The sequence below is a fragment of the Pinus tabuliformis genome, chromosome 8, assembly GCF_031772625.1.
Source record: "Pinus tabuliformis cultivar Carrire ecotype Pingquan chromosome 8, CPIR1, whole genome shotgun sequence".
In the NCBI taxonomy this organism is placed as follows: domain Eukaryota; kingdom Viridiplantae; phylum Streptophyta; class Pinopsida; order Pinales; family Pinaceae; genus Pinus; species Pinus tabuliformis.
The window spans coordinates 519,358,525-519,374,537 of NC_142294.1; positions in this window are offsets into that span (position 1 = coordinate 519,358,525).

The following is a 16,013-nucleotide window of genomic DNA, read 5'->3' on the forward strand; positions in this document are numbered from 1 at the left end:
TATTTATTATTTTTAGGGTAAATTCATAATTGTGTTAAATAAATATAAAAAGTAAATATAAATTTAAAAATGTTGAAATAGTTGTCTCGGGATCAGTTCAGGTTAATCTATGAAATTTGAAATGGTTGAACCTCAAAACACATAGGCTCCCATTCCCCCTATTCATATCTTAGCTTACTAATAGGCTGCTCCATTCCTCTCCGTTACAAAAAAATTGCTAAAATAATTAATATATGAAATTCCATTTATTAATATATAAAAGATAACAAAAATATATCAACATATTTCGTTCATAACTATAAAATAAAAACTAATTTATTATAGGTATGCTACTAGGTTCCTCTAGGATACAAAAGAAAATGTTGGAATAGTTAATATATGAAAGTTTATTTATTAATATAAAAGAGATGACAATATTATATCAACATATTCCATTCATAACTAAAAATTAATTTATCATTATTTAAGAGTAAACTTTTATCCACAGTCTCGTCGTGAAGATCAACCACACCTGCTGGTTGGAAACGCATCGACCAAATATTCTCAATATGATCTTTTCCCAAAAAATTTCATTAATAACTTAATATATATTTTTTTGAAATAACAATTTAATAAATATAATTTTACAGATATTATATAAAATATAAAAGTTAGCTATATTATTCCTTTAAAAACTAAAAGTGCAACGCAACAATATATGTGTGTGTGTGAAAGAGAGATTGAAAGAATGTGAAATCTTAATTTCAAATTTTTTAAAATAAATATTAAATTTATTTAATGGAAAAAATACGTAACCAATTTTTAAAATAGAACAAAAATTATAGTAAATTTATATTATTTATATAAAATATACCATTTTTCCATATATAAATATAAGAAAAATTAATATTATTTTAATTTTTAATTAAAATAACAATTAAATGTGTAATGAATATAAGACAAAAAATTTTAATTTGAATAGTTTGGTAAATAATTTATTTCTTCAGTTGTGTGGGTTTATGTTTATTGAGATTTGTCATATCTTATTTGTTACTCGCATTTATAAGAAGTTGTTTTTCATGTAATATAAATCATATAAAAAATGGTTAATAAAAAAAATGGTTAATAAAAGATATATATTTTTATTGTAAATTAAAATAAAAATAAAAGAGAGTTATTAACTATGAAAATGATAGATATATTTAGAAAATGTGTAAGAAAAACAAATAAGATTTAAATTTTATAAATTTGTCTTGGAAGTGATAGGACATATGTTGACGATATTGAGAGTATAAGTATATTCCTCATATGGAATATGCAATGTTGTACTTGTGAAAAATAAATAAATAGATAAATATTAAAAGGTTTTCAAATTAAAAATTATAACTATTCTATTGGTTATGATAAATAATTAAAATTCTAAAAATATAGAGTGAAATATTTTATAAAATTAATACCATTGTAAAAATATATGAATATTTAAATTTAATTTAAAGATAAATATATTTAAAAGAAATAAAAATTAATGTCTATAAAAAAGTTTAATCAGCCATATTCATATCATAAAATGTTTGTAAACCATGAGATTCAAAGTTCATATTTTCATGTGGATTAGACAAAAAAAATAACAAATAACTAAACAAAATATTGATAAAAAAATTAAAAAAACAAAATTATATATAGAAAGAATAAAATGATTATTTTATAATGTAAATTATTAGTATAAAAAAATATAAAAAATGAATTAAGTTATGAGAATCTAAATAATAATGATAATGGTGATGATGATGAACCTCCACTAAGACCAATGCAGTATATCTGGCCTCAAGAAAGGAAAAAGAATCTAATTGTGGTTCTTCAAAATCTTGTTTATGTGATAAAAAAGAAGAAGAGAAAGAGACACTCCAATATCGATATAGTTTGGATGGCTTAATAAGTCAATAAGATTAGAAGTGTGGCAGATGTTCATGAATTGAGAGCTGATGTGACTAAGAGTCGAGCAGTCTAAAAGGAAGAGTTTTTCATCTTCCACCTTCTTAGTATTGCAAATCTGGCAAATTCTATCATCTTAGGGAGACTTGGGAGTAGACCACCACCTGGTCTCACTTTGAAGCTCATGAGAATTAGTTTTTATCCTACTGATGTTCATTTTTTTCTTAGGACTTGTTAACACAAAGAGAAAATTCTCATTATCAAGGATGGGGTTGATCACCTCCTTATAGTATCTTAGCTTCCTTTTATGCTCAAGCCCCTTATCATCCCACAACTTGTCCTTAAAATTGGAGGTAATCGTATCTTTGACACTGTCCTTACTTCCCATGATGATCTCCTCCTTAATTCCCCAATGGTTGAGCCAAGACTAGGCATCCTTATCCCACCCGCGCTTGAGGTGAAGGTGGGAGTTTTGACTAAAGCTAGAAGCATTTTTTCGGAGCCTATTGGATTCCATGTTGTAAAGCTTCTTCTTATATATCATATATCTAAACATAATCGTACATTGAATGGGGGAAATGCCAACATCGATCGAGAGGATAGGATAGGGAGTATTTCCCTTGATCTTTAGGTTGTAGGTTATGAATTCCTTTTTAATCATCTCAATCTTTCTCCACGACTCTCTAGATATACTACAACCCCAAAGTCTGCATTCGTATAAGACAACAGGGGTAACGAGTGTCTCAAAGAGGAACCCTTATTTACTCCAAACATAAAGATTGGCCGAATTGCAATTGTTTTCAAGCTCATAATAAGCTTTGCAGCCTCCAATAATCCTTTTCTCGATGCTATAATTCTAGTTGAGTTAATGAGGAAAGTCAATACCCAAATATTTGTAAAAAGAAACCTACTCTAAACAATGGTTATTATAGGCGAAACTACCATGGGTGGTGTTTTTTATTTTAATGATCATGAATTTAGTCTTGTCAGTATTAACAGTCATAGACATCAAGAGTCTTAAGTTGCTTGTATAGGTCGTCATGGCTTTTTGCAAGAAGAACAATATCATCAGCTTAGAGGAGAAGAATATTGATCATATCACCAAACTCGGTGCCTTTGCAACCTCCAGTTTCAAGACACTCCTCAAGCTTATCGATATTAATGCCAAAAAGGGTAGGGGATAGGGGACACCCTTGCTTAACCCCTATATTGCATTTAATGTCTTTAGTCCACCCTTTGTTGGTCTTAAGCTTTGACAATGATAGTCTAATAGAGGAAGATCACAACGAGGGAAAATTTTAAGAACCACCATAAATTTATATGTATAATAAATGGGCTAATGCCCATGATACATAGGAAAAATGGGAGGTGATTTTATCAATAATTTAATATGTATATATAATTCTTTTGCTGAATCTCTCTCCATATTATATTATCTTGTACAGTGATGGAGAATCTTTCACTGAATTATAAAATCTTGTAAGATCTTGGAAAATATTTTACTGAATAATAAAACATTGTGAAGTCTTGGAGAATGTTTTGTTAAAGTATGAAACCATATATGATAATAAGAATACATATTCATTAAACTGTAATATACTAACATACATGTTTGGAAAAAAGAAACATAATTTTCCCTTCCTACAAACAATGTTCCAAGTTTCAATGGCCGTGTTTGTCAAGGTTTTTACAATACACTCTTTCATATCCTTCTATTAGTTTTGATAATATTCCACAACAAAGTTCTTGTAGGTGTTGATATTGACAACGAGTTCTGTCAAGGTAGGAGAGATTAATCTTTTCTCTACAACTTTTGTCAAGCTACCACTTTTTTCAAGTTATCAAATTTCTTTCTTATTCCATAGACTCCAACTGTGAGATAAAAAAAACACATGAAGTTTTTTTACCCCAACACGCCAACAAGTAGTAAGCCCCAACTATATTATATAATAAAGTATTAGGTATCCCAAAGGCTTGAAGGGGATCTAATTGAAAGAAGTGACCATTGTGAGAATCCTTCCAATCAATATATGAATATATAAATGTAGATTTATTATTATTTTAATTGGAAATCTTCAATTAAATAATAAAATTTAATTATGTCTCTCCCAATCTAAATTGCTTATTACCATAATTCACTACCCTCATAGGTCTCGTATTTTTTAACAACGTTGTAACATGTAGATTAATTTCCTTTTTGGTGAACAATCTCCACCTTTTAGGAAAATATGGTGCAATGGATCCAACCCCTACAGATCATTTGGACAAACTAAGAATAGCACAGAAGATGAAAGGTTGTACAAACCAACTTATTTTTCAAAAAACTAATCCAACATCAATACCTAAACTTTTTCATGAAGATATCATATTGAGAATGTTTGAAAAATGGTGAGAAATCTTATATGAGGGTGATGAAGAAAGAGTGATAAGGTTTCATTGTTTTGATTTTTTTTTGTTAAATCAGAAAAAGTTAGAAACCAGTATTAATGGAGATACTGGTATTTTTTACTAAATTTTGTAAAGTGACTAAATGTAGCTTTAACCATTCACCTTAAGATGTTTTTACAATATAATTTCCTAAGTCTATTTAATATCTTCATTATCATAAAAACCAACCTATATCCATCTTAACTCCACATCTACCACTCTTAGGGGGAATGAAATCTATTTATCCCTCTGAACACTTGGTAGACCCAGAATTAAGATGGATCTAAGATGATAGAATTTCCCCTTTAAATAGCCTATGCTCACATGAATACCATGATATTACCATGGGTTATCATAAACCTGGAGCTTAAAAATTACTATTAGTAATTTATAAAAATTAATAAAATTAATAATTGATTAATATTTTATTTTTTATTTTAACTAATTTAAAATGTTTAACATACATTAAATTACAACATCCATTTATACTCTTGATCCACCAGGCCCCGAGAGGGATCAAATATTTTTTCACTTTATCATATTTTTTCACTCTATGCTAGTTTGCATATCATGATATTTGATCCCTCTCGGGGCTTAGTAGATCCAGAGTAAAGATGGATCTACGCTGGTTTAATTCTCGCATCTATGCTGGTTTAATTCCCCCATTTAAATAGGCTACATTGATGCAGAAGCATGTAGCTCACCATGACCGGGTGAAGTCTTTTCCAGGTCAAAGAAAGTTGAATTTACTTTTATTTAGTCTTTTTGTTGGTTGACAGGAAAGTAGATAGGACTTTTATTATTTTATTTTATGTTAGTTAAGGGTAGTTGAACAGTTATAGTCATGTGTTGATCTGTTGTTAACAAACTGTGATTATCCTTTTATTTTAAAGGGAAAAGACAAATGTAGTTGAAGAGGAAATCTTGTCATAATATAAACGAATGTCTAATAACAAGTAACTGTAAGAGTCGGTAACTGAAAAAAAGCAACTGTACAGTTTCATTAACTGGAACAGGGAACCTATAAATGTAACAGGACAAACCAAAGAAGGGGTTTAGTCCAATACCTCTCGCACTCAGTTAAGAAATAATGACAGAGAAAATTGAAGTTCTGTCCAATCTGTATACCTATTGTGTTTCATTATGTTTTTCGATTTATGACCAAATTGAATACATCGCTAACCATTCATAAATTCTTATAAACAAATAATTCCTCATGTTCCTGGAGGTATAGAACCAGTGCATGCAGCGAAGACCAAAGAACAAATTTAAATTGAAGGGTTTGAAAATTCATTAAAGCAGATCACAGGAGAAGCCGCGATTTAAAATGGGCCAACCATCGACAGACCGAGCAATAGTTTCCAATTACAATTCAAGTGATAGCCATATCACGTACCAACAAAATTACAAGGTTCATATAAAAAATCTCACGAATTACTTAAAGCAAACAGAGGCACTCAATAGCAGTTCAAACCACAAAATTTTGAGAAGAAAAACAACGTATATCACCACGTAATTCCAATTCAGTCTTATCACATTTATGCTGAAAAAATTACTTTCAAAATATTGCGAAGTCCAGTGAAATAACATTACACAACAGAACTGTAAGGCCGAAGCCGTTCACGCTCAAACCTTGAGCCATGAACCCTAGGTGGGGGTTTTCAAACAAAGCATTCGAATCCAGTATAAGTGCCTAAACCCTCGACATTAATCCCTAAGTGAGGGTTTGAAAAGGAATCGCCATTACAACCGAAAATGACAAGTCGACATACATTGTAAGACCGGGGTCCAAATACAACAGAGCATCGCTCACAGAGAACGTTGACAAACCCATTTGACTCGAAAAGAGACAGAGTTTAGAAGACCAGAACGAAGGGTTGACATAAGTTAGAGGAGGCAGAGCCTACCGTGCAAAGCTGTGATGGAAAACCCCAAATCCACCAAAAGTAAACCCTCGATATCTACATAACCAAGAGTTTACAGGTGTTAGTGGATGCAAGGCAAATGAAGTGGAAGAATAGAACCAGGAAGCAACAGAACTAAAACGTTGAGATGGCCAACATTACCTGAGAGTTGTTATGAGGACAAAGATAGGTGTTCCACCAACAGCATCGCTAGACTGGAGAACAAGGCACATTCAGGTTAGAGCCTGTAAGAGAAAACTTAACTGTTGAAATAGAGACAGATAGATTACCTTTGCATGAAGCCTGAGACCAGAGGAAGCCATCGATCCAAACCTGGAGACAAGCAACCGGTGAGTTGCCAACCAAAATAGAAAACCGCAGCGCATGAGCTAATAGATTGTGACATGTAGAAACACGGTGAAAAGAAACCAGAACAAACAGGAGTCTTACCTAGGCAGCCACGAAGACCTTGGAGAACAATGAGGAGAAAACCGTCAACGGACAACAACAAACGACCGAGAATACCAACGAACGAAAGGAACTGGCAAAGAGTTGAGCGGGAAAGACAGACAACAAGGCAAGTACATTGCATTATTTCCGAATTGAATGCCATATCTACCAAAGCCCAAAATATCCGATTGCATTGCATATACGTGTCATCACTATCAAATAATTTAATCAATCATACAAACATTGCAAAGTCATTCCCGCATGACCATTAAACATTATAACATCATTTTCCTACGGTAGTTTGGGTAAAGCATTGGGCTGGTCCCATCAAAATGGTATCAGAGCATGAAAAATTGAGTGAAGATATGGAAGTAGGAAGGTAGGGTCATGGTAGAGGCGCTCGAAGGTTGGTAGAGGAAGGATTGAGAGAGGAGATTCGAATTCTTGTTGCCCGTTTGGAGGCAGTGGAGTTAGGGAGAAGACAAGACCCAGAAATGTGTGATGAAAGCGAAGAGGAACCTAAAGCAGCAGTAGATGGACTAGAAGGTGAGAGTCCAGAAGTAAGATTGTTGAGATCTGTTCTAGTAGCAAGTAGTAAACCAAAACTAGAACTCCCAACCTATGATGGCAGTCTCTTTATTGAGGTCTTATTGGATTGGATCAGTGAGATGGATATGTATTTTGAGTGCGAGGAAATCAGCGAAGACCGCAGAGTTAGGTTCGATGCGACTAAATTGAAGGAACATGCAGCCCTGTGGTGGGATAGTGTCTAGAACGAGAGGAAAAGGTTGAATAAGCTGCCAATCAAAACTTGGTCAAGGATGGTGGCCAAGTTAAAGGGCAGATTTCTGCCAAAGGACTACCAGATTGCATTTCATAGACAAATGCAGAATCTGAGACAGAAAGGATTGACAGTAAGGGAATACACGGAGGAGTTCTATCGAGTGAATTTGTGAATCGGATATACAGAGGATACTACGAAAAGAACAGCCATGTATGTTAATGGATTAAGGTTAGATATTTTGGATGATATCAGTATTTTGTCTCTGAACAACACTGAGGAAGCGTATCAGAGTGCGATGAAGGCCGAAGAGAAAATTACCAGAAGGTAGAATGCCCAGAGAGGACGAGGAGCCAGTAGGGGGAAAGGCCAGTCATATGGTAGAGGGCATACTGCAAGTAATAATGAGGAAGATAGCAGTTCCAGAGCTTCTGGATCAGCAGACAGAGGAGATAATGTAAGAGGCGATAGGTCATCCCAACGGGGCAGAGGTAACAGCCGAGGAAGAGGGGTTGGTTACCAATGTTATCGATGTCATAAATGGGTACATAGATCGTTTGAATATCTGGAAGTAGAACAAGCTAGACAACGGGGTGCATATGTGGCACAGCCTGAAGAAGTGGCAGCACCTCCCCAAGAAGTAGAAAATGCTCTAGAGATAGGGGAAGCTTTAGTGCTGCACAAGGTGTTGTTAAAACCAGTCAAGGAGATCACCGACCAGACACAACGGAAGGCTTTATTCAGAACAGTTTGTAAGTCATGAGGTAAGTGTTGTAAAGTGATTATTGACAGTGGTAGTACTGACAATTTAGTGTCCATAGAGATGGTAGAAAAGCTAGAGTTGAAGCGTTTGAAACATCCAAACCCTTACAGAGTTTCATGGCTGCAAAAAGGCCATCAATTGCTGGTAGATGAACAGTGCGAGGTGGAGTTTCAAATAGGCAAATACAAGGATAAAGTTGTTTGTGACATCATGCCAATGGATGTATGTCACATACTACTGGGCAGGCCTTGGCAGTACGACCGGAAAGTGGTACACGATGGATTGACGAACTGTTATAAATTTGTTAAGGATGGAATCAAGCATACGCTTGTACCCCTCAAGGAAGAAGGGGCAGCAGAGACAAGTGAACCAAGAGCATTGTTGATCAGTGGAAAACAGTTTTTAAAATAGGTGGAGGATAGTGAGATAGGTTACGCAGTTGTAAAGAAATCAAGGACAATATTGTTGCATACAGATGTATCGGATTTAACTTTGGAAATCCAGGAGATGTTGTAGGAGTTTACATCTATAGTGGTTGATGACTTGCCAGACAAATTACCCCCCAAACGGAGCATAAGCCATCATATTGACTTCATACCTAGAGCCAGTTTGCTGAACAAAGCAGCATAGCGAATGAGCCCCAAAGACAATGAAGAAATCAAGAAGCAGGTGCAAGAGTGTTGCAGGGAAAAGTATCCGATTCGGATGACCCTATCCCACTCTAAGGGTGATAGTACCTCAGCAACAACTGTAAATAAAACTACTTAAGGTTTACTTCTTTATGAAAGCAAGAGAGAATGAAGAAATGCACTAACCGTTGCCTTGCGCTTAATATTTGCTCCAATCTCTTCTCTTTGCTGCTTGCTCCTAGCTCTTTGCTCTTTTGCTGACCCAGCTACAATGAGATCCTGCAAAATAACAAAGAAGGAAACTACAAGAAGCATGCATTCATAACTGATTCAAGGATTAGCATAAATCAAATATACAATCATCACAATACATCATTGAAACAAATGCATATAGAAGAACCTCAATAGCTTTTATTAATGGAAGAAGTAAAGTTCTGAGAAGGTTACAACCATTGAAGGCCCCAATCCAGCAACACCTCCCAGCAGAAAGAATTTCTCCTCTTCACCTCCTTCAAGCAATCACCCAATAGTTCTATAGTGAAACCAACAGCATATCATTACTTTGCACAAAATTCCAGCCCCCTGAGCTCATAGGAGAGAGCTCAATATATAGATGAATTGAGAAAGGATGAGTCAGCTTGCAACTGATGTGTAACTGCCTTGTGTCCTCTCTCTCTTCAGTTGATCTTCAGTTCTTGAGTCCACTTGGAGAACCTTGCTTCCACTTGGAGAAACAGAGCCTCTGACTCATCACAAGGCGAAATCCCTGATCTAAGTGTCATTTTTGGAAGATTCCAGAGCAATGACTCAGTGTGCCACTTGTCCCATCTCGCTCAGCGCAGGTGGCCTTTGTTCTACCTGCTTTGCAACGCAGGTACACCATGGAGGAGTTGAGTTTCAGTGCAGAAGCCTAGTGGAGCACCTGCTTTGATTTCAGGATTGCTTGTTTTTTAGTGTTTTCAGGTGGAGAACTGATCTGAGAGCTGTTGGTTTGCTGACCTTGTTCCTCTAGGGGTAGGAACATCATGTTTAGGGACTTCGGATCCCTTGGATTATTGACAATTCATGCCTGATGCTGCAAGGCACAAAATTGTCTATAACAAAGAGCTATTGGACAAGGGATTGATAAGGGAAAGCTTAAGCCCTTGTACTGCTCCAACGGCTCTCGCCCCCAAGAAGGTAGGAGAGTGGCGGACGTGCACCGACTCAAGGGCCATCAATAAAATCACAATCCAGTACAGTTTTCCGCTATCGCGGATGGATGACATGATGGATTGTTTAAGCGAGGCAACACATTTCTCTAAAATAGATTTGAAGAGCGGTTACCATCAGATTTAGATATGAGAGGGGGATGAATGGAAGACAGCCTTTAAGACGAATGAGGGGCTGTACGAATGGCTGGTCATGCCATTTGGGCTGAGCAATGCGCCCAGTACATTCATGAGGTTAATGAATGAGATGCTGAAGGAGTACATTGGGAAGTTTGTGATAGTATATTTGGATGACATACTTATTTTTAGCAAGACAAGGGAAGAACACCTTCAACATGTGCGTAAGGTGCTGGAGAAATTACAGCAGAACAAACTCCTAATAAAATTGAAGAAATGTACTTTTCTGCAGAAGGAATTGATTTATTTGGGGTTTGTAATAGTAGTGAATGAACTAAAGATGGACTTGGAGAAGGTGGCTGCGATAGTGAATTGGCCGTCTCCGAAAAATTTATTTAAGGTATGTAGATTTCACGGATTAGCGAGTTTTTACAGAAAATTTATAAATAATTTCAGCAAAATTTGTGCACCAATGTTGGACACCATTAAAAAGGCCAGCCAGAATTTTCAATGGATAGATGCAACAGAGAGAAGTTTACAGTTGTTAAAGAAGAAGATTATTGGAAGGTCGATCCTGAGATTACCATATTTCAAGAAATTATTTTAGGTTCGCTGTGATCCAGCGGGACAACAATTGGAGCTGTACTCAGTCAGGAGGATAAGCCTGCAGTGTTTTTCAGCGAAAAGCTGAATGAAAGTTGACAAAAATATTCATCGTATGATAATGAGTTCTATGCTGTTATATAGGCATTAAAACATTGGAGGCATTATCTGTTGGGAAATGAATTTGTGATGTTTTCAGATAATTTTGCACTACAGTATGTAATGCAACAGCACAAGCTGAACCACAAAAACGCCAAATGGGTGGAGTATTTACAGAGTTTCAATTTTGTATTGAAGCATATTAGCGGGTGAGAAAATAAAGTAGTAGATGCGCTAAGTAGGAAAGCTCTACTTCTGCAGGAAAGCACTGTGCAAGTGCTGGGTTTTAAGAACTTACGAGATTTATACAAGATTGATACAGACTTTAAGGAGGCCTATGAGGTATGCTGGAATCCCTTAGTGAGAAATAACAGCCCTTGTTTGGATTACAATCTGCAGGACACCTGTGCATACCTGACTTCTCGATGAGGGAGAATATTATTCGAGAGAAGCATAGCAGAGGTTTGGCCAGACATTTCGGCGTGGAAAAGACACTCGAGTAGCTTAGACATTTCTACTTTTGGCCAAAGATGCATAGGGATGTGCGGCGATCCGTAGCTAGATGCAGAGCGTGCCAGTTAGCAAAGGGTCACAGTCAGAACACGGGATTGTATACACTGTTACCTGTTCTAGGCAGACCATGGGACTCAGTCAGCTTGGACTTCATCTTAGGTCTACCTAAGACACAACGAGGGTACGACTCGGTAATGGTAGTAGTGGACAAGTTCTCGAAAATGGCGCATTTCATCCCTTGCTGGAAAACCAGTGATGCCACCCATGTGGCCCACTTGTTTTTCAATGAGATTGTCAGGTTACATTGGTTGCCTAAGTCCATTATGTCAGACAGGGATGTGAAGTTCACGGGACACTTTTGGCATACCCTGTGGAAGAAAATGGATACACAACTGAGTTACAGTTTTGCTTATCATCCTCAAACGGATGGAGAAACAGAAGTTGTAAATAGGAGTTTAGGTAATCTTCTACGAAGTCTAGTGGGAGAGAATTCGCGGATGTGGGATCGAGTCCTGACGCAGGTGGAATTCGCTTACAACGATTCACCTAACCACAACACAGGTTTGAGCCCTTTTCAAATCCTGTATGGCATGCATCCTCGCGGAGTGCATGAACTGCGGGATCTTGGACTGCAAGAAAGGCGAAGCGCAGATGGAGAAGATTTCGCTAACGCGATGAGGGATTTGCATGAATAGGTAAAACTCAAATTACAGGACAACAACCTTAAGTACAAACAACAAGCATATTTGAAGAGAAGGGAAGTACAGTTTAATGTAGGAGATGAAGTCCTCGCGCATTTGCACAAGGAACGTTTCCCTAAAGGTACGTATAATAAATTGAAGTACAAGAAGATAGGACCCTGCAAAGTCCTTCGAAAATTTTCAGCAAATGCCTATGAGATCCAATTGCCACCCGGGATAGGCATTTCGCCTATCTTTAATGTAGCAGACCTATTTCCCTACACGGCTGACCCAGAGGAGAAGGAAGAAGAAGGAATCACGTGACCCACACGGAACACCCAAAATGAAAGAGAAGCTTGGAAGAGACAGATGCCTTACGTTAAACCTCCCAAGATCGAGAGCATCCTCGACACTCAGGTGGCTAAACGAACTCGGCGGAAGGAATATCTACAATACCTGGTCAAGTGGAAGAAATGTCCTATTGAGGACAGTTCATGGCTTAATGCGAGGCATAATGAACAGTTAAGTTCTTCAGTCGAGAAGCTCATGGACCAGAACCATGATTTCGTTTTGCCCCGGGAGCCTGATGCAGGAGCATCTAGCCCATCATGACCAAGTGAAGTCTCTTCCAGGTCAAAGAGAGTTGAATTTACTTTTATTTAGTCTTTCTGTTGGTTGACAGGAAAGTAGATAGGACTTTTATTATTTTATTTTATGTTAGTTAAGGGTAGTTGAATAGTTATAGTCATGTGTTGATCTGTTGTTAACAAACTGTGATTATCCTTTCATTTTAAGGAGAAAAGACAAATGTAGTTGAAGAGGAAATCTTGTCATAATATAAACAAATGTCTAATAACAAATAACTCTAAGAGCTGGTAATTGAATAAAAGCAACTGTACAGTTTCATTAACTGGAACAGGGAACCTATAAATGTAATAGGACAAACCAAAGAAGGGGTTCAGTCCAATACCTCTCGCACTCAGTTAAGAAATAACAACAGAGAAAATTGAAGTTATGTCCAATCTGTATACCTATTGTGTTTCATTACGTTTTTCGATTTATGACCAAATTGAATACACTGCTAACCATTCATAAATTCTTGTAAAAAAGTAATTCCTCACGTTCCTGAAGGTAGAGAACCAGTGCATGTAGCGAAGACCAAAGAACAGATTTAAATTCAAGGGTTTGAAAATTCATTAAAGCAGATCACGGGAGAAGCCAGGATTTCATACGAGCCAACCATTGACAAACCAAGCAATAGTTTCCAATTACAATTCAAGTGATAGCCATATCACATACCAACAGAATTACATGGTTCATATAAAAAACTCACGAATTACTTAAAGCAAACAGAGGCGCTCAATACTAGTTCAAACCACAAATTCTGAGAAGACAAGCGACGTATATCACTAGGTAATTCCCATCGAGTCTTATCACATTTATGCCGGAAACATTACTTTCAAAATATTGCAAAGTCCATTGAAATAAAATTACACAATAGAACTGTAAGGCCGAAGCCTTGCACGCTCAAACCCTGAGCCATTAACCCTAGGTGAGGGTTTTCAAACAAAGCATTCGAATCTAGTATAAGTGCCTAAACCCTGGACGTTGAACCCTAAGTGAGGTTTTGAAAAGGAACCGCCATTACAACCGGAAATGACAAGTCGACATACATTGTAAGACCGAGGTCCAAATACAACAAAGCATCGCTCACAGAGAACGTGGAAAAACCCATTTGACTCGAAAAGAGATAGAGTTCAGAAGACCAGAATAAAGGGCTGACATAAGTTAGAGGAGGTAGAGCCTACCGTTCAAAGTCGTGACGGAAAACCCCAAATCTGCCAATAGCAAACCCTCGATATCTGCATAACCAAGAGTTTACAGGTGTTAGTGGATGCAAGGCAAACAAAGTGGAAGACTAGAACCCGGAAGCAATAGAACTGAAACGTTGAGACTGCCAATGTTACCTGAGAATTACTGTGAGGACGAAGACAGGCGTTCCACTAACAGTGGCGCTAGACTGGAGAACAAGGCGCATTCAGGTCAGAGCCTGTAGGAGAAAGCTTAACTGTTGAAATAGAGACAGATAGATTACCTTTGCATCAAGCCTAAGACCGAAGGAAGCCATCAAGCCAAACCTGGAGACAAGCAGACAACGAGTTGCCAACCATAATAGAAAACCTTAGCGCATGAGCTAACAAACTGTGACCTGTAGAACCATGGCAAAAAGAAACCAGAATGCACAGGAGTCTTACCCAGGCAACCACGAAGACCTTGCAGAAAATTGAGGAGCAAACCCTCAATGGACAACAACAAATGACTGAGAATACAAACGAATGGAATGAACGGGCAAAGAGTTGAGCAGGAAGCGCAGACAACAAGGCAAGTACATTGCATTATTTCCGAATTGAATTCCATATCTACCAAAGCCCAAAATATCCGATTACATTGCATATACGTGTCATCACTATCAAATAATTCAATCAATCATACAAACATTGCAAAGTCATTCCCCCGTGACAATTAAACATTATAACATCATTTTCAATCAATCATACAAACATTGCAAAGTCATTCCCCCGTGACAATTAAACATTATAACATCATTTCCCTACGGTAGTTTGGGTAAAGCAATATAAGGTGACTTATGGAGTAAATATAAAAAATTGTTCTTTACCATACCTCTCGTTTATTTACATTTTTATTAATTTACCATACCTCTTTTACAAATATGGTATTTGGCCCATAGGATTCACTTAAATAAAACCTCTTTTTTGAGCCTTCATAAATAGAAAGAGGGTTATGGACTAAATATAAAAAGAAGATTTATTTATTTACCATACGTCTAGTTTATTTATATTTTTGTTTATTTACCATACCTTTTGAGTAACTATAAAAGAGGTTTTATTTATTTACCATACCTCCACTTTATTTATATTTCTATTTGTTTACACCGTTGCATGTATATAAGGTAAGCTATGGAGTAAATATAAAAAATGTTTTATTTATTTACCATACCTCTCATTTATTTATATTTTTATTAATTTACCATACCTCTTTTATAAATATGTTATTTGGCCCATAGGATTCACTTAAATGAAACCTATTCTTGAAAATTAGGGCGAATGGAAGGTTGTAACTCCTAATTTCAAGGGCTAAATTTACCTTTTTTACCCTCTCCCTTAAAATAAGGTGGGCTATTTGAGGTCATTTGTAAAAATGTACTATGATACAAAATATTCACCCACTAAAAATTTAAAACCCCTTAATTTCGGCTAAGGGTGAAAATTCGCCCCTAAAATTTTCCATGACAACAATCCTCAGTTCAGGAGGAAATATTGAAAATGAAAATTAAGTTTATATATATATGATGATGATGATGATGGTTAACGTCCACTGAGACCAAACATTGGTCTATCGGACCTAAAAAACAAATTATTATTTTTGATTTAAGATTTTATTCCTATGCTCAAAAAGTTTGGAGAGAAACATCTGAGGCTCACTATAATTTTGACATTGTAAATGGATAGGAAGGTTAGTGTTGTAACAAAGATTGTGAAACTGAGATCTAATGTGGTTGTATGCGGGGCACTCTAAAAACAAAAATGTATTTTTCTATATATATATATAGAAATTGAATATTGATTAGTTACTCTATTATGATTAGATAAAGTTAAAAGGATAAATAATAATAATAATAATAATAATAATAATAATTATATAGTTATGAACTTTTTATTTTAATAATTATAATAAACATTAATAAGTTTTTTAATATCATTTAAACATATCATCCCAATGAACACTTATTTATTATACCCCATGCAAACTTGGTATTTAGCATTCAAATTTCCCTTGGATTAAGTATTAGTTTCTCTTCCACCAAATATTTATGGCATCCATAGTTTAGCATTGAGAATTCATT